Raw genomic sequence first — 21,784 nt, forward strand, 5'->3', positions numbered from 1 at the left:
GAGCTGGTTCAATTTCAGAATCTGGGCACCTACTCATTGTATTATAAATCTTCACATTCGTGCTAAACACAGAACAAGAACCAGTCCTTTCTTCAAGGAGAAACAAAAATGACACATTAAAAATAAGAATAATTGTATGCTTCTAGCTGTAAATACATTGGGATTTCGGAAGAGAGGGATTAGCAATGGAGACCAGAGTAAGCAGAGAATGAAAACTGAACAAGTGAAGTTTGTATTTGACTCTGAGTGAGATATGGGGATTGAAATGCAGAGTGAGATGCTATAAGTGATAAAGCCCCCAGGATGGAGGCCGGGAAGTAGGAACGAGTTAGATCCATTTGGGGGCTCTCAGAAAACTATATAAATACAGGAAGAAGTTAAGATGGAAATGAAGAAAGTGATAGCTTATAAAAGGCATTAGAAAATGGACAGGTTTTTTTGTTTGTTTTTTTAAATGAAGTAGAAAATAGGGAACTATTCAAGAATTGTCCTCAGGATGGTGGCATGATAGAAAAAAATAAATCTAAGTATGACATTTGGTAGGAAGGACAGGCACTTTTGGATGGCAATGGCAGCAGAGACTCAACCCATGGGGTCTAGCTGCAACTGAGAGACCCAAATAATTAGACAGGCTCTGACAATTCTGATAGAGGCTAGTAGGATCTTTTTTTTTTAACATATTTATTGGAGTATAATTGCTTTACAATGGTGTGTTAGTTTCTGCTGTATAACAAAGTGAATCAGCTATACATATACATACATCCCCATATACCCTCCCTCCCACCCGCCCTATCCGACCCGTCTAGGCGGTCACAAAGCACCTAGCTGATCTCCTTGTGGTATGTGGCTGCTTCCCACTAGCTATCTGTTTTACATTTGGTAGTGTATATATGTGGCTAATAGAATCTTCATAAATTCCTAGAAAGTATTGTACCAGGGGCTAGAAAAATTACTTCTGTAAAACTTGATGTAACCATTTCTGAGCCTTGATACAAGCCCCTTGGCTCACCAACCATTTAGTGCTTCTTCCAGCCTAAAGGGGAGTGGTGGAGCAGGTTTTACTCTGGTTCTTGGTGTATTTCTGTCACTACCATCGTGATACACTCATTCCAGGGCAGAAAAGTAAGGCTTTAGTGTTTTAAACATGATTTCTCCTTGGTGAAGGACCATCCACACAGTCACATAAGCTGTGTTACATTATTACACTGAACCTGTGACATCTTCTAATAATTCAGCATTCCTTTTCTTCAGCCTCTGGGACTTTCCAGAATCAGACTGAAGGACTTAAGGCTTGCTAGAGGAAAGCAAGCCTTTCCCCCTTGCACTGATTAGTTTCCCAGGGAAGCATCTTCCAAATTCCTCCCTGAAATGTAAGCATTCTGGGAGCAGAGATGTGGAGCATGGAGTCGCTGGTAGTCTCTACATTTAGTATTAAGAATTCGGATGTTCACTTAATACCCCTGTTGTCAGTAAAAGGTACTATACCCTTTAAATAAGTCTAAAAACCTCTAATACAAAGACTCTGTTTTATTCTCTTCAGGGAATAATCTCCAGACTTTTCCTGGAATGAGAGAGAGGCAGATATTCAATGGTGTAGAACAGGGGATGGAATCAAACTGCTACTTTTGGTCTCTGCTTTTGCCCCAAATTTCAGTCATACGTATCTTTCTGTGTAAATCAGTCTGATGCTTAGTTTTCCCACTGCTGATTTAGACTCTGACTTCCTTGGATTGACTGTAGTATTTCCCACTTGCTATCTGCTTCCTAGTTTCCTAATATTTCTTGCTGTTGCCTCTTCTCACATTTTGTCCTCTCCATCCTAATAGGTTTAGATTTTTAGAAGAAGAAGGAAAAAAAAAACCCACTAGGATTTACTAGGGTTGTGAAAGTTTTCTCTTCATGATATTTGGAAGTTAGGATATTTAATGTGTTCTTCATGAATAATGCTCCCCCCTTTCCTTTTCTCACCTCAGGTAAATTCTGTCCAAGCAGTATCTTGGCTAAACTTAGTTTCTACATTTCATGGTTTACATAACACTTGAGAACATCTAATTCTTTTCCCTCATTTGAACAGGAGACAAGTTCTAGGTAAAGCTTTCTAGATAATTGTATCTTTTATGGTCACTTAAGATGCATTTTTAAAAGTTGCTGAAAATTTATGGGAAAAAGATAAAAATGATAACTCTTTCTCAAGTAAAAAATACAAAACACCATCTTTATCTTTGTCAAAAAATGGTGATTTCTAAGTGTGTACCAACTGTAATGTTACTATTAATGCAGTTAAAAAACTGAAAATACCTAGAGAAAAGTAATGCTGCTTTAAGCACTAATATTCTTTAAACTAGTTATTCAAAAATATACCAGGGTAGTTTATCTATCCTCATCAAATTTTATATTTTAAGATACAGTGCAGTGTCAATTTTCACTTGAAAAAATGATGTACTAGATTGTAGGCTTTTCTATAACTTTTTTGGTTTCATTTACTGAACATCTGTAGAATATCAGGCACTGTCTTGGTATGAAGGGTATACCAATACCTACAGTGGAGAATTTTGAACTAGGGCAGCCTAAGATAGAAGAGGTGAGGAGAACAGGAAGATGGACAGCAAGGCAGAAAGATGAAAGAAAAAGATCTGAAGGAATGATAATAAAGTAGGAGTGGACATGGTGACAGCAGACATTCAGCTCTGAGAGAAACTGAAGAAACTTGCTAGGAGTTGAGATATAAATAGGGAAAGGGCTGGACTGGCTTATCCTGTGTAGTTAATACCGCAACCAGCAGTTCTTCTGGTTTTATTTTTCTACACTGTTATCAGAATCTTGGCCAAACCAGCAAGCTAAGCCTACTTGTCTGCTAATGGGCCAGTTTTCTCGGGCATTTTATCACTCTAACCATTTTAAGCGTGTCCTGCTGCACTCAAAATTTATCCTAGCTATACTTAAATAAAATTTTAAAAAAGAAAAGAAAATACAAGAATAGCATTTTTTAAAAAGTTAACCTAAAGTATGGAGGAGTGTGTAGGTGTAAAGGGGTTTCCAGTAAAACACTGAGCTCTCAGCTTTCCTTATATCCAGGGTATCCTAAGTAATGACTGGGCAATAAAGGCTGTCCAAGTGAAGGAAAAAGAAAAGAGCCCTCATGAATATTCATGTAGAAATCATGTTGCATTCATCTGTAGAAAGAGAGTCCTTGGATGAGGCAACTGTAGAGTGATGGCAGATGACGAAATATGTTTGGATGTCGGGGTTCTTTTATTCTCACTATCTGTGTACCTCCCACTGGACACAAGCTTGTATTTAAGAAACCTTTTTGCCCCACCTTCCTTTTCCAAGATGCAATCCTGAGAGATGAAACAGCAAATGAGCAGAGAGAAGGGTAGAAGCTCACCTTTCATCTATTCAGCTGGAACTTCAGAATTAAAGCCTTTTTGGAAGCATAAACGTATGAAATTCATATGTTCTATGCCTTACATCCTTTTCTTTGTTAAAGACAGAATCTCTTCGCACGCACATGGTTTGTTTTACTTTCTGAGGTGAAGCATTTATATTCTAACACAATGTGTTAACAACATTAGCAATTTAAATGTTTTAGCCCACACAGCAAAGGGAATAAGAAATATTGGTGAGTTTTATGTTTCTTCCTTTTAAAAGCAGTTTTATGTCTTATGATTTAAACTATAAGAGCAGAGAAAGGTGACTTTTGCTTTACTTGATAAAACTACCTAATTCTCTTTCCCTTATGTGCGAAAAATATACATAAATATATAGCAAATAATTGAAAATATAAAATATGGGATATGTAGATCACTTAAGATTTTGAAAAGGCCTTCCAATTTATAACTTTAAGAAGGCATTCATTCTATATTTGAAATAAATATTGTATCAGGGAGGAGGAATTATTTTTCTGTGCTCTAAATGAGGGCTCTTTTTTTTTCTCTTGGACATTGTGTTAGAGTGATTATAGGCTATTATTATTGCCTTCTGCATGAATATTCTCCTGTAAATAATGGGTTTGTTTTACTTTGTGGAGCCTTGAATCACTGGAAACATTATACAGTAATGCCAATGAGAAATACTGTAACATAAAGGAGAATAATTCTGTCTGCCATTTATTTTTACATGATAAAAATTTACATGTATTCTGATATGATAAGTAATGGGCAAAAATTCAGTTTATATAACACCTTAGTAATTGTTTATTAAAATTCACTGAGAGTGAGAGTACACTTTTATGTGAAATCTGGTATTTCAATGTCTGGCTGTGGGGAATTTATCAGAGAATTTGGTGAAATGACTCTGCCAGTTTCCAAGAGGCAAAACGGTTCTGTATTGTGTGAATCTGCAGAGATTTCAGGAGGGTAGAATTAAATTATGAATTGTCTTAGAACACTGGAGCCTCAACTGTTATAAATGTGGGAATAAACAAAGAACAGCCAAATGAAAACATACAGAGACTATTCAGAGCTCACTGTAGCCATCATCACTTACTTTTGGCAGTGACACAAAGGCCGTCAGGGAAGAGGGAAAGCTTTAAAATGGAAAAAAGGGAAGACTTCAGGTATCTCTGATTGGAGATTAATGATACAGGGAAGAAGCAGGCCATCGTATGTATGTAATTGGTTTGGGTAGCACATTTTGCTTTCTCTGATTGTTACTGAATTTAAAGCAGGGGCAAATAGAGCTAGGCTGGCTGTTGTTGTTCAAGTCCATTCTGGGCCAATTGCTACAGAGACTGTGGTTTAATTTCTTGATGTAGTTGCTGCAGAAGTTGTGGGTCAAAGCTCTCTTGTCATATTTAGTCTGGTCATTGTCCCTTTGTCTATTCAGTCTCTCAGAAATTTAGCTGTTAATCATTTATTTGAGTTGGTGATGGATAGATAATTATGTAAACAATATTGGATTAATTTTATATTTAAAAACAAAATACTGTATTTAAAAAAGAAGAGCAATCTCTGAAAATCTGTATCCTAAATCAATGTCCAATGAGCTTAAAAGTAACTGGTTAAAAGAAAAAAAACAGTGATATATTCCAATAGATGAATCTTTGTAAATATAACTAATTTTATCAGTCTTATTCTTGCTGTGGTTCAAGAACCATTAATTAGTGCAGTTTGGAGTTAATTTTCCCTTCTATAGTACTTCGATGAGTATTATCTACAAATAGCCTATTTTTTCACTTTGATAACTTAAATTCCCACTCTTATGTCTAACTCTCTCACGTCTAAAAGTTTTAACGGCTTATCCTCAACCTTATCATGTTCTCTTGCCTCAGATCCTTTCATTTTTCCACTACTTTTAGTCATTTTATTTCACCTTTCTTATACAACATAGACCATTTGGCCTACACTGTAACAACCACTCGATCTCTTTGTCTCTCGTGACCACATGACATGCAAAGTCTCAACCCTGCTTCAGTCCAAACACTGCCTCCTTCTGTCTTTTGCTTGGGCTTCAGATTGTGAATTTCACCCCTTCTTTCCTTATGATCAGGGATGTGTTTGTACCAGGAGATGTTAGAGAAAGAGGAAGCCTCAAAGAGATACTAAATTCTTATTACTCTGGTATGTAGTTGCTTGTCATTTTTAATTTGGGGAAGAAGGATCCTCCCTCTAGATGAACTTCTCTCTTACTTTCTTTAAGTCTTTGGGTTCTGTTGAGCACTCTACCTTGATTACAGGTAATTTCCTCTTCTTGTCCCATCCTTCACTTGGAATAAGTATCCACATTGAAGGCAGTCTTTGATATTTACATTTTGTGATATTCCCTGATTGTGCGTAAGAATTGATCTCAGTGCCCTCACCTTGGTGCTCACAGACTCATTAGCCAGGTCCTTTCTGCTTTGTCTTGCCAACAAATGCACTGGTCAGTTGCATGCAACTATATAAATATTCATTATCATTGTAATTATCATGACACTTAAAATGTGAGGCTGCCTTCCTTTGCTCATGGGAAAGGTCAAGGCCATCAGAGTGGCCATTTAGTGATTTCTCCATGGAAGCTTACTCTTTGCTTTCAAATTTTTATGTTTATTTTCTTAGATTCATTTTCACTATAAACATAGGATTTATTTTACAAATGCTTATTAATGGATTTTTTTTATTGGATTAAAATATTTTTGTCTGTTAATAATAACAACAGGGCTTCCCTGGTGGTGCAGCGGTTGAGAGTCCGCCTGCTGATGCAGGGGACATGAGTTCGTGCCCCGGTCCGGGAGGATCCCACATGCCGCGGAGCGGCTGGGCCCGTGAGCCATGGCCGCTGAGCCTGTGCGTCCGGAGCCTGTGCTCCGCAACGGGAGAGGCCACAACAGTGAGAGGCCCGTGTACTGCAAAAACAAAACAAAACAAAAAAAACCTGGGGATGCCAGTGTTTAACATGACTGTCATGTGTTGCGTATGAAAAATAGGGGAAAATAAAGGTGCTTTTTTGTTTTTTTTTTAATTTTACTGGAATCTGAGTTTTGAAGAAAAGATAGTTTTGAGGATAGAGTTCAAATACAGATATTTTGAATTTCAGATAAAACATGTAAGTGAAGGTATCTAATTTCCTATTGAAAAGAGGAATGAGAGTTTAGAATAATACTAGGTATAGATATGAATTTGGGAATTATTCTCAAAGAGACTATTGTTAAAGCTGTTAGGAGTCAATGAGTTTCTCAAGGCAGGCTATGTGAAAAAAGAAGAAAACTGTAGTCTGAGTATTAAAATCTATTCAAGGGACTTCCCTGGCGGTCCAGTGGTTAGGACTTCATGCTTCCAGTGCAGGGGGCAAGGGTTCTGTCCCTGGTCAGGGAACAAAGATCCCACAAGCCACAGTCAGCATGGCCAAAAAATAAATAATAAATAATAAATAATAATAATAATAATTTAAAAATAAAAAATAAAAAAGTAAAATCTATTCAAAAATTTAAAATATTAAAATACTCATTATCCTGCTTCTCTTTCATAAATTATTATAAAGTTCTCGTACATGTGATAATGGACCATCTTAATGGGCCCAGAAATGGGAATATTTTATGTGTCCCATGGATCCCTTGCAGACCCAAATGGTCATGTCTCTATGGAAAAAAGAGCTGTACTTTCCTCAGTTCCTTTTTTCAGATTGGAGTTTAGTAGTCTAGAAGAAGATATACTTATATTTTCAGTAGTCCTTCAATGTAACAAAAAAAGAAATGAAAATTTAACTTTGAATCTGTACCACAGTACTCGCATTTGCCCTGGGGTAGGAATATATAATAGCAACAGGGTTCAAGCAATGAACACTTTCTTTTTCATTTCATTTTTAAGCTAAAGCTAGAGCACCTTATATTATTAGAAGGCGGTTTTAGTAAAGATGTCACTAGAAATACCAAAATAATAAGTAAATATATAAATGTACTCTACACAGAATATTTTAATGTTATAATGATTAGTAATATTTTTGTTTAATGTTTTTGACCCTACGCTTTGCTTTTTGAGTGTGGTTTAAGAGCAGGGGTTATAGTGCCACAGCAAATTTTCAAGCATACATAATTTGAGCAGAAAACAAAGAAAGCCACAACAATTTGGGATTTGGGTAGATGAAACCTAGCAATATGTCATGAGTGCATATTGGAAGTGACTCTCATTTCTTCCCAATATGGATACTTTGGCTTTTGAGATGTTTCTTTAGGCTTAGAGTACACAAGAAGCTTTCTAATATCTGCTTAATTGAGATAAACAGTGCCAACAAAATTCTAAGTGTATAAGACTTTTAGGTTCTTTTGTTTGTTTTCCCAGCAGATTATTTTTCTCATTGAATTTTTCCAGGTGCATATGAAAGTACTATACACATGGAAAATGCCAAGAGGTTATCATTTGTTTGTCTGGTGTTTAATGATAAATACTGGCTTTAGAATCCAACGCACCAGGTTCAAATCCTGACTTGGCTACTGGATGCTTTTTGTGGTGTGGATACATCATTTACACTCTCCAAATTCAAGTTTGGTGGTGTTTTTTTTTTCCTCATTAACATGAGGAAAGCAAAACCCACCTGATAGGCTTGCTGTGACAATTATATAGATAATGCATATAAAAAACCACTGGGTTGTAGAGTAGGGATATTATAAACGGTGACTAATAGTTTCAAATGATTTAAAATTCTTTAAAAACTAATGTGAATAGGCAAGAGAAAAAGCCCTAGGAAAAAGAGGGTGTGGAATTTTAAATTCCTTACAGAATCCCACAAAATTTAGAGAGAACATGGGATATACAGGCATAATGCATGGTGGGGAAATGAGAAAGTTTATAGTCAACAGCTGATAGCAAAGAGAGGTTGAAATATTTTGGCCATAAAATGGCATGGATCAATCATCATGGATACTAATCCATTATTAATAATATTAAAGGAGAGCCAAAGGATGAAGTACAGTAGGGAGAGGAATAGGTTATATTCTACATTGCCAGAAATGAGAAGATGAAATTTCCTCAGGTAGGCATTTCTAGTCAGTTTCAAAAGAGACAATTATTGAAGGGTGTTGTTTAAAATAGCTATAAAATTTGCTTTGGTACACTGTTGATTTTTCTGGATAAAGAATGTGATTATAAAGCAATGAAACTCTACATTTAAACAAAAGTAGACCTATTACATTTTTAGACACATCATAACTAACATCATGATATCCCTTGAGGTCTACCTCCTACAAAATATTTTATTAAAAAGGGCAGATGCATGCATTGTAAGACTGTCAATTTGCCAGCTGGTCACCATATGTTAGACTGGTGTTTAACAGTGAGTATGGGCTGACCCCTGTTGAAGAACATGGACAGTACCAGGGTACCTGAGGCAATTGCAACCCACAAGTGAAAACATTCTCTCTCTCATTTGTAATGGAATACCAAGAGATGTCAAGGTGAGTCACATCACATAAATGTCACCTGCTCTGACAGCATTCAGGACATCTGCCCATGGTGCCTTTCTTCCAATTTTCTCCTTGTATAATGAAGCAACTCTAAGATGCCAGTGGAGACTGGTAGTCTTTTACAGTGTACCAATAGAAAACAACATTTTGTACTTCAAGTCTGGCTCATTTGTTATAGTTAAGGGCAGATACTAAATCGCAATTGGCCTTGATGAGGACAAAACTCATTTAATATAATTACATGGAAAAATTAACCTAAAATAAAATTAACCTAAAAAAATAGGCCTGAATAACTGTATAGTACTTAATGACTGCATTGCCAGTGGAATTGCTGACTTTGGGGTCAATATCTGTCCCTATTTTTAATAAAGAAAGATATGTTAAAGTTACTGTTTTTAACCAATTCCATATTCTAACAAACAGACAAATGGTTCAGTATTTAAAAGACAGCCTCTAGTATATTTCCAAGTCATAATTTCTTACTCTTTCTTTTCCATGTTTGCTTGTTTACTTTTAGGTGTTCCCTCCTTCATATTGACATTAAATCATTTATCTTTCTCTAACTATTCTAGGCTGTTTTTTCTTCTACTACCCTGATAGCTACTTTATGTTTGCTACTTTCCATGGTTATTGCTTATCAACACACCTTCTGGTTTCTTCTCTTCTGTTTGTCCGGGCTCAAAATAATTGGTTTTTATTTGTCAATTTTGCCTTTTCTTTCTACAATCTGCTTCGCTTATCTTGTCCTCTAATAGGCCTATTCTCCATCAACCCATTCTTTTTTTATTTTTCCACCTTCTCCTATTTCTCCTTTCAACATTTGCCTCTTCCCCATGACCCTCCTTATCCATATGTCATCAATGATTCTTTCCCTTTATTTTTGCCTCTTTCATTTTTTGCTTCTTTCTTACAAGTGACTTCCGATGTTTCTGTGCCATCTCTTTCTCCTTATATTTATATACTTATTTCCATATCATTCTTTTTCCTCCAGCTTCCCTTACTCATACTTAGAAATAAGTATTTATTGAGGTTCACTACATGCCGACAATATAAGGGCCTAATATGTCACAGACCTTGCCTTTAAGGAGTTCCCATCTAGAAGAGACAAACACATAAATCAACAAGATAAGATAAATATGTAGAAAATGCAGGGATACAAAGAGATACAGGATTTTATAGAAACCCTAGGGAATGTGCTGTGGCTTAGGAGAGGGTGGCATCAAGAAAAATTTTCCTGGATGGTGTGTTACCTTGGCTAAATCTTGAAGGATGAGTAGTAAGTAAATTGGCATTGCTGGAGTGTAAATGGAAGGCAGAGAATGTGGAGAGAGAGCTTGAAGACAGGAAATGGTCTTGCTGTAGAGGGAATGATTTGTCATACTGAGAAGCATGGACATGAATGGGAATCTTGGACGCATTTCAAGCAGGAAATAGCCATAACTGATACTCATTTTGACCATATATTTGGTCAGCTATTTAGAGAATAGAATTGAGAGATATAGTTGGATGGTGGTAGGCTTGCCAGCTGAAGACTATTTTATGAAAATCTGGATCAGGATGGCAAAGAGAAATACCAGAGAGAGCAGATTCAAGAATTATTTATGTGAAAAAGTTGACAGAACTTAATTACTGATTGAATATGGGTAATAAGGGAAAGGATGATTCTTGGAGTAACAAGGTGGAGGTGGACGATGATGTCAAAAGTTGAGAGGGGAGGAACATGGCAGAGGAGCCAGCTCATCCTTTGTTCTCCCTCCCTAACAGGTCTTCCAATAATATTGATAACTTGCTTTTTTTAAAGTGGACCATAATTTTTCAAGCTCTCACCTATCAGTTACTTAATCCATCCTCATGAGAATTCTCTGAAATTGAGCAGTTAATATCCACAATTTTCAGATAAGAGCATTGAAAAAGCCTTTTCTCACATGTATATCCTAGTGACAGTAGGTTATTTAAATGCTCAAAATGTTTTCACTTAGACAGCTTCAGACCCTGTCCTGGCAGTTAGGCTACTGGGATGCCGGCCTGGATGATGCAGCCATAAAGGCACTGGTTTCACAGACATGAGCAATTTTAAAGATGATCCCGGGCTTCCCTGGTGGCACAGTGGTTGAGAGTCTGCCTGCCGATGCAGGGGACATGGGTTCGTGACCCGGTCCGGGAAGATCCCACATGCCACGGAGCGGCTGGGCCCGTGAGCCATGGCCGCTGAGCCTGCGCGTCTGGAGCCTGTGCTCTGCAACGGGAGAGACCACAGCGGTGAGAGGCCCGCCTACCACAAAAAAAAAAAAAAAAAAAAAAAAAAAAAAAAGGAAAGATGATCCCCATTAGGTGCATCCTTAACCTGTAACTCTGCCACAGTAACGCATAGCATTCAGTACCTCCTACACAGAAATTTTCTATCACTTGAAGAGACACCTTCAAGTAAAAGCAAGCTACCAATTGGCTTAGGATTCACCCTTAATAAACAAATAATTCATATACATCATATACATACAATATGTTGCATACCCATGTTTTATATATATGTGTGTTACATATAGGCTTAAGACTGTATTAATGACTCTCAGATTCATTCTAATAATCTTTTCACATTTGCTGCACATTTGTTTTGTATTCCTGTGGAGTTGTAATACAGACAGAGACGTTATTTTCAAAGCAATGTGCAAGTGGTTGGTATAAAACAAAGGCCTCTGTGTTCTCCCAGCCCAGCTGAAAACCAGAGAAATTGCTTTTCTAGTAGCGGTAACAACACAGGGGAGGCTGATGATAATAGAGGCCTTTCCTGCCCTGCTCTCATGTTCATTTCAAATGGGGAACGAGCATATGTAGGAGGAAGGGCACTCTGCCAGGAAATGACTCCACTTTGCTATGTGAATGTGTCATCACATCATGCTTCATTTACTGTGTGTTTCTAGGTGGTGGCAATGATGAGGGTCCTTGAATAAATTTAATCCTCTTTCTTCATCGCCAATATTATTAAAGTTACGTTTAGGTCTAAGGTTTAGGTATAAGATGAGGATTCGTGATATGAATTGGGTTTAAATGTTTAATATTATTCACCATCATCTGGAGGAAATAGTGATGTTTACAACTTCATTCAGTAGGCAAATAAGGAAGACAAAATGGATTGAATTATGATTCCTGTGAGGAGCTTGACTATGGCCTAGCCTGATAAACTAATTGAAGGGATCTGTCAAATTATATTTAGCAGTATAAAAATCTTGGATTGCAAGGGAGAGTTAGATTAGAATTAATCTGAGTGTTGTTTATATTAACCAGTGTTTATTCTTTTAACCAGATTTATTTCTGAACTATCCTGACCCAGGAGGGCATAATATTCTAGAAAACTGAGTTTATTAAGCAACGTTTTTCTGTATAGATATATAATTTTTCTGATATGATTCAAATCTGAATCATTTTAAAATTTGGAACTACTGTATAAATTCTGTACATCTTTATGAGATAAGATAAGCCTCTGTAAGAGGAGCCTGGACAAATAATTCTCTTTCTAAACTCCTAGATGAGTTCAGCTGTGTATATGTGCATAGTTTCAACAAAAGTAAACCCAGAACAGTTGTTCTCAAACTGTGATAAGAAGTATCTGAATGTCAGGGTGTAGTGATTGAGAATATTTTTAGCTTCTTAGTTTATTCTGCCACGAACTGTTTCAAAAATTCCGGCTTAAAATGCATGTTTAATATTATTCACCATCATCTGGAGGAAATAGTGATGTTTACAACTCTTTGTGTAGACTGCTGCCATCCATGTGTGTTAATACCAAATATACACTTCTGTGCTTGTGTATCTATAAAACATCTTTGGATGTTTTCTGCTAGATAAGGGGACAAGGGGACAAGGGGACAAGGCAGGGGTAAAAGAGATATTTATTTTTTACTCTATAAGCTTTATCCATTTAAATCACCTAAAACTATTTTTCACAAGTTTCGAGCTTACAAACGTGCATGTATGTGGAAGGGGGGGGTGGGTATGTGGAAGGGGGTGTGGGTATGTGGGAGATGAGGGCCTGATGTGTGTAAAATCAAAGGATATAGAAAAGTATATGATATTTTGTTGCATTCATTTGGGCACTAGGTAAATTTTGATTTCTCCTAAGAAAAATTCTGTTTTAATTTTTAAAAAATCATCAGTTAATATGCATAATAGGCAATCTTGCCCATTCTTCATCCCTACCCCATCCGTAACCCCTACCACATAATTAAGTATTTATAGAGTTCTCCTATGAGCCAGGCCTTATGCTAGACTTTGGGAATATAAGGTAAGTGACATATGGTTGCTAACCTCAAATATTGGCAGTAGAAACATAAACAGCTAAAGAAATATGTGTAATATAAATTCATCCCAAATACCTCATCTAAAAAGGTTTATGCGTGAGTCAGAATTTTCTATTGAGAGTCTAATATGTTTATTACAAAGTTTAAGGTAGAAAATACTGTTTATCCTTGTATTACACTACTATTCCCTCTCTGTCTCTCATGGGAATATTGATCTATTTCCTCCCAATCCTTTATTTTGTTTTGTTTGGTTTTGTTTTTAATCCTGTGCTTCTTCTGTAGTACTGTAAGTTTCTGTCTTATTCTTGGATTATTCTTTTTTTTTTTTTTTGAATTAACAGATTTGATTTTGTTTTTTTTTAACATCTTTATTGGAGTATAATTGCCTTACAACAGTGTGTTAGTTTCTGCTTTATAACAAAGTGAATCAGTTATACATATACATATGTCCCCATATCTCTTCCCTCTTGCGTCTCCCACCCTCCCTATCCCCCCCGCCCCAAGATGGTCACAAAGCACCGAGCTGATCTCCCTGTGCTATGTGGCTGCTTCCCACTAGCTATCTATTTTACATTTGGTAGTATATATATGTCCATGCCACTCTCTCACTTTGTCCCAGCTTACCCTTCCCCCTCCCCATATCCTTAAGTCCATTCTCTAGTAGGTCTGTGTCTTTATTCCCGTCTTGCCCCTAGGTTCTTCATGACCATTTTATTTTATTTTTTTAGATTCCATATATATGTGTTAGCATACGGTATTTGTTTTTCTCTTTCTGACTTACTTCACTCTGTATGACAGTCTCTAGGTCCATCCACCTCACTACAAATAACTCAATTTCATTTCTTTTTATCAAACACATGAAAGAATGCTCAACATCATTAATCATTAGAGAAATGCAAAGCAAAACTACAATGAGATATCATCTCACACCAGTCAGAATGTCCATCTTCAAACAATAAATGCTGGAGAGGGTGTGGAGAAAAGGGTACCCTCTTGCACTGTTGGTGGGAATGTAAATTAATACAGCCACTATGGAGAACAGTATGGAGGTTCCTTAAAAAACTAAAAATAGAGCTACCACATGACCCAGCAATCCCACTACTGGCATATACCCTGAGAAAACCATATTTCAAAAAGAGTCATGTACCACAATGTTCATTGCAGCTCTATTTACAATAGCCAGGACATGGAAGCAACCTAAGTGTCCATTGACAGATGAATGGATAAAGAAGATGTGGCACATACATACAATGGAATATTATTCTTGGATTATTCTAAATTCTTGAGCAACCAAGATGCCACCCAAAGGAGGATGGAGGTGAAAGGAAAATGTCATTTTGGGACTCAGTGTTCTGTATACATACTATTCCATTTCCCTGGAATGTCCCTTTCATTCCCTATCTGTATCCTTTTCTGCTATATAGACTCCTCCAAAATACACTCAATTTCCATCTATCCAGCTAATTATCCTCCCTGATTGTTTTGAAATACAATTAATATAGATTGAAAAATCATGTAAAATACCTAAAGTAAACAAAATTTGAAAGAAGTGAAATGTACAAGGCAAAAAGGATTTGGTTGTAAAATTGCACTGAGTGAGACTCAAACATAAAAATAAAAATCTGAAACTCTTGTTGAGACTGAGACATAAGTTTGACTCTAAGCATAGTAGAGTATAATTGAACGTTCAGGAAAATCACAGCAGGTTCTGATTTTCAGGTATACAGTGCATTTTGTATTCTTAACCCACAGTTCAGGGTTCTCCTTATGGGTAGTGTCTGTTTTCCTTTCATGAGCTTTATTTGACTAACACTGATCCCTCGTCATTCAACTGAATGATGTTTCAGCCACAGGAAATTGAAAGTAAGTGGCTATTAAAGAAGTTCTCTGGAATACTTAGTGTATAAATTACTATTTTATAAATGGCGTAAAGCTAGTAAATGGTCAAAATAATATTCAGCTTGAGATTATGCAAATGCAGTTAAGGAGTAGAAGCTAGCTTTTCAACTTATCTAAATAAACATGTAATTTTCCCATCACTGAGCATTGTGCTACCGGTGCTATTGAAGTTAGGTGACAGTTGTGAAGAATCAGGCTGGAGAGGGCGTAACCAGGAATATATGGGCCCCAGAAGGGCAAAAGCCTGTGCTCCCTTTTGTTTTCTTTTCTCAGAATTCTATGGTAGAATGAATCAGAAATCATTGACAACTGAATTGACAGGAAGTTCTCGGAGGACCTCACAATATCAGTCACTCCTTACTAGATAGTATTCCACTATTTTCACATAATCCTTAAGATTAATATTAAGTCATTTAACACGTTTTAAACTTGTGCATTTCGTTGTTCATAAATACATGACTTAGTGAAATAGTAAGAGAACTTTCAAATCATTTTCACATGCACCATCTAATTTGATTATCCATATCACCTGTGAGGAAGATGAAATAGCTAATAATAATTTATTAAGTGCCACTGTGTTTCAGACACTGTTCTAAATTATTTAATAAATTCAGTTAGCCTTCTGAACAATCCTATGATGCATATACTGCTATTACCTTATAGATGAAGACACTGAGGCATGGAGAGAATATATTCACAGCCCAAGGCCTATAGTTGGTGACTGCTAGAGATAGGATTTGAATCCACCCAGTTTGACTCCAGAGTCAGCCCCAGTCTTTCCCCACATATGGCAGAGAAGGAGGTAGAAGCTATGTGATCATGTAATTCTGTGATTCCTAATGTATGTCTCTAGGTGACGTACAGAAGTACAGAAATATGTCATCTCTTTGGGTGTGAAGTTTTATGAAATCCAGCCTTTAAGCTTTTTAATCAGTCAGGATCAGAAGTTAAAGTTCTTCTAAGCCTGCACAATGAACATATTTCCATGAGGCAACATACAAGCTAGCAGGTATTATGTGGCACTCTTACTCCAAAAAATATGCAAGCACATTGAAACAACAGGATAAATGCTACACACACACAGACACTCATGTATGCACACACACATGCAAACACATGCACATACAAGCATACAAGGTTTAGAATCCCGATAAGGAAGCGATTACTGTGCCTGAACTGAATCACTCTAACTTCCAGAGAGGAGCACTTGCTATGTCTTCAGAATAACCAGAAGGATGACATGAACATGTCCAACTGAAGCATTAGAATGATGCAAAGTAGGTGAAGTGTGGCGGAAAATGCAGTGAACTTGGTTATTTGCCTTGCCTCTTTCTAAATATGTGGTCTTAGGCAAGTCCCTTGCCTTCTCTGAGCTTATTTCCTCCTCTGTAAATTAGGAAGAGAAAACTACTTGCTACACAAGGCTGTTATGAAGCAAAATATTACTTTACATGAATATACTTTATAAACTATAACTTGATGTGTAAAATTAATATATTGTTAATAATGTATTTATGTTGATATTTTAGTAAATAAATGATTCCAACTGGTGGCTATTGCTTATCAAATTCCTGTGGCTTTCGGTCATGACAAAATAATGCTTGGAAATGAGATAATAATACTTAGAAATGAGAAAATGGCTATATGAGTTTTCTCTCATAAAATGTTATACACTGCCTAGAATCTAACAGGTACACAATATACATCTGATGTGTGAATGAAAAAATAAATGAGTTGTACAAACGAGTGAATGTCAAGTTATGATTTTCACCAGTACTTTCATTGTTCCACCTTAAAGAAACTATGGCTTCAACTTCTGGACTGTGGAAAAAATACTGTATTGTTATCTAAACCTATTATTCCGGCCTTGGTCTCAGGAGGAAGGGTTAGTAGCAGGGTTCTCATTTTAACTTTATTCTTATTTTCCTTTTTTTGTTTTGTAGCCATGTTTTGTTGTATTTCACCTGAAAAATACCTCTACATAATAAAATCATTCATTTTTCACATACAGAATGAAAGAATGTCGACTGGTTAGTAATTATTCATATGCATTCTCCAGGCTGTTTTTTGTTTCTTTTCAAATATTTTTAAAAAAATTATCAAAGAAATACTGTGCACTAAAAAATCTGATAGTATATAAGAACAAATTTTTTAAAAGTCTTCTCTTGCACATACACCTTCCCTCTTCCAGTTCAAATTCCAACATATAACCACTTTTAGCTACTTTAAGATTTAGCTTTTCTTTTAGCCATCTAGGTTTTACTAAATAACTATATTGCTATTTTATAATCTATCAGCCATGATCATTGTTTTTTTACCCCCCATAAATTTATACCATCATTGTTTTTGTTTTTAGTTCTGTCATTGACCATCTCTATAACTTCAAAAAATCATACTCTAATAGTTATTTTGTTAACCAATCATCAGCTTTCCATGATGAGAACAGGATTTGTCTGTACTCCCAGTTTGTGTGATGAGGACATAGTAGCTATCTTAACTTTTTTTTTTTTTTTTATGTATCCTGCCACCTTCCTACCTTACCAAATTTTGGGAATGTATCTTGCTTTTTACTTGGCAATATTACTTTATAACCATCATTATAACATTTATGTGGTGTCTATTGGCTGATTGTATATGTTTCAAAACCAGTAAGTATTATCTATATTACTCATGCTGTAAATATTGTTTATCTCAATGGGTGGTATGCTCAGGTTATAGTTTCTTTTTTTACAATGCCATTATTCAGGTTTTATGCCACTCAGTGGAGAAATTCTTCATTTATTTGTTTATTTATTTATTCATTCAATAAACAGTTATAGGGCATCTTCTATGTGCCAGGCACTGTTACAGGCTCTTGTAGCACAATAATGAATAAAAACTACAAAAGTGCCTGACGTTATGAAGCTTATTATATCCCACTGAATAGAAACAGATGTTAAAGAGTGGATATGATAAATAAGCAAATTGGATCATATTTGAGAAAGGTATGGGAAAATCAAAACATAGAGAAGAGTGAGGAAGACCAGTATCGCTAGGTTGGGGTTATAGTTTGAAATATTGTGATCAGAATAGGCCTCATTTGAGCACAAGTTAAAAGAGATGGGGAAGTTAAATATGCATATCTGGGAGAAAAGAATTTGAGGCAGAAGCCTCAATTAGAGAAAACCCTTGGTGGGGAGCATGCCTGATCTTTGAGCCTGAGCTAAGTGATATGAGATAAGGTCAGAGATGTGATAGGGAGTGCAAGTCAGATCATGTGAGAACTTTGGCTTTTTCTCTGAATGTAATGGGACATTTTGGAGTTTTGTGTAAAGATGTTCACTGCTTTGTAGTACATTTTAAAAAGATGATTCCTGTGTTGAGAAAAAAAATATAAGAGGCCAGGATAAAGGCAAAGAGAGCAATTTGTAGCTCTAACAAGAACTGAGGAAAAATATGATGTGCCCTCCACCTCTGAGAATTCCATATCTTTAATGTCTTTGAGATTTCCATCACTTTCCTATTTCCTATCTCTCTGGAACTCCTATTTGTTGAATGCTGGATCTTCTCTATTGATTCTATATATTTCTTAGTTTTCCTCTCCAAAGTTCTGCCTCTTATCCTTGATTTTATTTTCTAATTATTTCATTTGAATTAATTTACCTGTTATTTAAATGCTTTTTTTAAAATTAATTGATTATTTTTGGCTGTGTTGGGTTTTTGTTGCTGCGTGCGGGCTTTCTCTAGTTGCAGCTAGTGGGGGCTACTCTTCGTTGGGGTGCACAGGCTTCTCAGTGTGGTGGCTTCTCTTGTTGCGGAGCACAGACTCTAGGCATGTGGGCTTCAGTAGTTGTGGCACGTAGGCTCAGTAGTTGTGGCTTGAGGGCTCTAGAGCCCAGGTTCAGTAGTTGTGGCACAGGGGCTTAGACGCTTTGTGGTATGTGGGATCTTCCTAGACCAGGGTTTGAACCTGTGTCCCCTGCATTGGCAGGTGGGTTCTTAACCACTGTGCCACCAGGGAAGTCCCTTTAGCTTCTTCTTATTATCCAATTATTGCATTATGGATATACTGTCTTCATAAATCCTTTTATTTAGTATTGAGAGTTTTATTTGGATTGGTTCGATTTAGTTTTATTTTGCTTATTTTTCTTGAATAATCTGAGCCTCCTTATCTTACTATTTCTTTTTCATGTTTAAGGCTGTTCTTAAATCTATAGAATTCTTGGATCTCTGCTTATATTTAAGAATAAGCCAAAGAAAAGCAAACTTGTACACTTGTGCACTTAGGTGGGACTTGTCTCTGTCTCACTTGACTAAGAATAAGTGGGATGAATCTGGCCTTTAAGATGGAGGACTCTAAACGCTTTGAATTAGGATTTCAACATTTGTATTAAAAGTTAGAGAACTCAGAATATACTTTTTATACTTTTTATTTTTTATTTTTTTAGAAGAGGAGCCTTCACCTTTTGGTCCACAAGAGAAATATGTGACTGTCAGTCACCTGTGAGTCAGGGTAGAGGAGAGTTATTGGAGTTGGAAAAGGATTGACCATTTGCAAAAAGAATTTCAGCCTCATTATTTGCTATAAATTGGTGTTGCCAAGTCTGTTGCTTGTGTATATGATCCTAAGCTAAGGCTTCCTTTACTGAACCATAGGAAAATATATTTTATAAGTGATAAGTGCTCTTATTTTCTTTTAAAAATATAGCAATGTACCTGACATAGTGAGGTTGAGAAGATTTCCCTAAGGTCATGAAGAGATCTGAGAATAAGGAGGAGTTAACAAGGTGAAAATGGTAGGAAGCATATTCCTGGCATAGCATGTTCAAAGGTTTTATTTCATGAGGGAGCATCATGTAAATGAGATATACATTTAAGCTTTTTTATTGTTATTTTATTTTATTGTTTTTTTTTCACATTGCAACTCTGATCCACAATGTCTTGTAAAATAAAACCATAGTTTATACAAACTACTTTGTATAAAATAAATAAGCTGCAAGGATATATTGTACAGCACAAGGAATATAGCCAGTAGTTTATAATAACTGACTAGTGTGGGTTGCTCCTAACATTGGCATAATTGTGCAGAATCTTTTTTACAGCTGATTTGCTAATCTGCCACATAGACTCACTTTAAAACCATGATTCTTTTCATGAAACAGGATGTCTCCTACTCATAATGTTTAGGTAGCAGAATGCCTGTTATTAGTGTAGTTCAACATATTCCATTGCTGAAAATCCTCCTCTACATCTGAGGCTCAGGAAATGTATTCCATTTTACATAATTATACCCTTGGAAATCTCCATTTCTGCCTGATGAAAGTTGAATTCTGCAGCTTAGGATGTATGAATTATTCCTTCAATACAGGTGGACGAACCACCTGAAACAGACAGTAGATCATGTGCAAAAACACATTCAGTGATGTAAAACAAGTTTTTCTGAACTTATATCTTCTATCAGTATTCAGAGCCCAGCAAAATCTGAAAAAAAAAAATGGTGTCATTTAAATAAAATACACAATTGCTAACTTGAACCACACGCATTTGGTATTGTTTTCTAGGAGACTGGATGGGTGGGTTGTTTTGATCCCCTCTGCCATTACCCACACTATGCATTTACAGTTGGGCTTGATGAAATAACAGCTGTAGCTTGTGTAGCAAGGTTTTTCTCTGCCAAGTTAACTGGGCTGAAAGGGGATAAAATCTGTGACCTTGTCCTCATTAACCCAGTGCTCTACCCAACTGAATTAACATCTCCAGTTCACATTGGAGTGTGTGTGCTGTTTGCAACAGCAGACAAACAAAAACAGGGCATGTAACATGATGGACATTGGCAGTATTTTCTATATTTCTTTCACAAAATGAAAGGCTTTCTTGAAGAAGCCAATATTAGCCTCTTAATCAGGGTTAACGAAAGCATTCAACTGGTTACAAAACTGTCACTACTAAATTTAACCTTTAAAAACATAAGAGACCAGGGGAGAAAGTAATGGAGGGATTAATTGGGAGATTGGGATTGACATATATACACTACTACATATAGAATAGATAACTAATAAGAACCTACCAAATAGCAGTGGGAACTCTATTCAATACTCTGTAATGACTTATATGGGAACAGAATCTAAAAAAGAGTGGATATGAGTGTATGTATAACTGACTCACTTTGCTGTACAGCAGAAACTAAACACAACATTGTAAATCAGCTATACTCCAAAAAAGATAAAAAGAAAAATGCAAAAAAAACCCATAAGAGACGATGCTGTTACTGTTAGGACTATTACTATGTCTGTGGTTTAGAAATGGTGATCTGTGTCAAATCAGCAGTCTCTCTCCTCAGGCCATGATGTATTATCAAGCCAGATGCTGCTACAGAGGATATAGTCCTGTGCTGTCTGGAACACTGAATCTTAAGTCACTTAACTTGTGCTACTTTTACTCATTCATGAAACTTGTCTTGGTCTTTCTCAGGCTAGTTATAGATTAGTTTCATCATTTGAATCAGTCTTTAATTAGCTTCCCAAATCTGCTACTCATCTCTGCAAGCATATGTTCTACTTCTTAATTTGGCCATTGTTTACATTATCAGATAGATTAGTGTTGAACTGAAATGTTGCCTGGGAGATTGAGTTTAATGATTTTTCTTATTTTGATTTGTTAATGAAATAATATATAATATATAGATTTTATGAACTATACATTGATATACATTGATACGTCTTTACAGAGGATG

The 21,784-nt window shown here is 36.2% G+C and overlaps 1 protein-coding gene across 1 annotated transcript in view; it reads left to right on the forward strand.

Moving 5' to 3' along the window:
* CTNNA3 (catenin alpha 3) overlaps positions 1 to 21,784 on the forward strand; it is a 1,652,440-nt gene that overhangs the window by 1,527,786 nt on the left and 102,870 nt on the right. The gene's annotated exons all lie outside the window — the stretch shown is intronic.

The sequence above is a fragment of the Mesoplodon densirostris genome, chromosome 1 (genome assembly GCF_025265405.1).
Source record: "Mesoplodon densirostris isolate mMesDen1 chromosome 1, mMesDen1 primary haplotype, whole genome shotgun sequence".
Lineage (NCBI taxonomy): Eukaryota > Metazoa > Chordata > Mammalia > Artiodactyla > Ziphiidae > Mesoplodon > Mesoplodon densirostris.